Source organism: Bison bison, unplaced genomic scaffold (genome assembly GCF_000754665.1).
Source record: "Bison bison bison isolate TAMUID 2011002044 unplaced genomic scaffold, Bison_UMD1.0 scf7180017864384, whole genome shotgun sequence".
Classification (NCBI taxonomy): domain Eukaryota; kingdom Metazoa; phylum Chordata; class Mammalia; order Artiodactyla; family Bovidae; genus Bison; species Bison bison.
This window is the reverse complement of record NW_011494956.1, coordinates 12,253,755-12,255,400: the sequence shown is the minus strand read 5'-3', so window position 1 is coordinate 12,255,400 and position 1,646 is coordinate 12,253,755. Positions and strand designations below refer to the sequence as shown.

At 47.6% G+C, this 1,646-nt stretch overlaps 1 pseudogene; it reads right to left on the bottom strand.

Annotated features, from left to right (window-relative positions):
- Positions 1 to 282: 282 nt before the first annotated feature.
- Positions 283 to 779, bottom strand: LOC105001861 (annotated as a pseudogene).
- Positions 780 to 1,646: the final 867 nt, after the last annotated feature.

Below are 1,646 nucleotides of genomic sequence, written 5' to 3'. Positions count from 1 at the left end.
TGGTCCTAACAGGAAGCGCCCCAGTTTTGGGCTCATTGTGCTCATTGTGTCTACCTCTGCTTTTTTTTTTTTTTAGGGTGATGAAAACTTTATTTGGTGCTTTGCGCAGCATCAGGTAGGGAATAAATCTGGAGAGAGAGCCTGGTTTGGAGGTATAGGGACCCCAGTAGGCTTCCTTTCTGTGCCGGAGGGTACCAGGGAGGGCCTAAGGCTGTTTTCCTGGACGGCTAGAGGGGTCTGAGGTGGGGCAGGCTTTCAGTAGGGGGCCCTAGACAAAACAGGTTAGAAAGGGCTGGGAATGGACAGGAATTCTTCTGAAGGGTGATATAGAGTGCTGCCTTCACCCAACCAGGCAGAGAAGAAGGGCACAGAACGGATGGACGTGGGACACCAGTCAGAAGAGGAAGCGATCACCTGGCACAGTTTGGCCCAGAGGGCACAGGGGATTCTTCACCACCAGCTGAACTTACAGCACACTGTGGGTGCGGTGAGGCACCTCTCAGCTGGGCCCCACACCCAATCAGTATTCATGACCACCCTCGATCCCAGTGAGTGTTTTGTAGTAGTGGAACTTGTAACGACTAGTTTGGAAGTCCAGAAAGCTGTCCTTCATGTCTGGCGGGGACATCTTGCAAACAAAGGAGTAGGTAAAGAAGAGCATCCCACACGTCAGCTTGTAGGCCGCCTTCTTGGGGATCCCCGCTTGCTTCTTCAGTCCACTTGCTGTAATGCAGACACACTCCATTCTGGTCAAATAGGTGCAGGTTGTGGACAATCATTAGAACTGCTCTGAATGCCTGTCACTTGATACATCCTCTCTCTACTTTCTCAGTCTGTCCGTGTCCATGACCCATACATAGTATGTCTGTCTGCTCCCATGAGAAGGTGTTTCATTAATTAATGCATGTATTTATGCATTTATTCACCCATCTATTCATTTGAGCATGTATTCATACACTACTGCAGTCATTCATTCAGTACATATTAAGTGTAAGTTCTGTGGGAATTCCCTGGCAGTCCAGTGGGTTAATTCTGCACTTCCACTGCAGTTAGTGTGAGTTTGATCCTTAGTCTGGGAACTACCGATGTGAGAGTTGGACCATAAAAAAGGTTGAGTGCTGAAGAACTGATGCCTTCAAATTGTGGTGCTAGAAAAGATTCTTGAGAGTCTCTTGGACAGCAAGGAGATCAAACCAGTCAATCCTAAAGGAAATCAACCTTGAATATTCATTGGAAGGACTGATGCTGAAGCTGAAGCTCCAATACTTTGGCCACTTGATGTGAAGAGCCAACTCATTGGAAAAGAGCCTGATGCTGGGTAATGATTGAAGGCAAAACGAGAAGGGGGTAGCAGAGGTTAGATAGCATCACTGACTCAATGGACATGAGTTTGAACAAACTTCAGGAGATAGTGGAGGACAGGGAAGCCTGGCATGCTGCAGTCCATGGAGTGACAAAGAGTTGGAAACGACTTAGTGACTGACCAACAATAATAACTGGGAACTAAGGTCCTGAGTGCCACGTAGCACAGCCCCAAAAAAGTTACAACTTTTTACTTTGGTAGCAGAAGAATCAATGATAATTAGGGACCCAAATGGGTGCCCAGGGAAAAGCCCCAGGCTCCAGACCTACAGTCCCATTGTTGG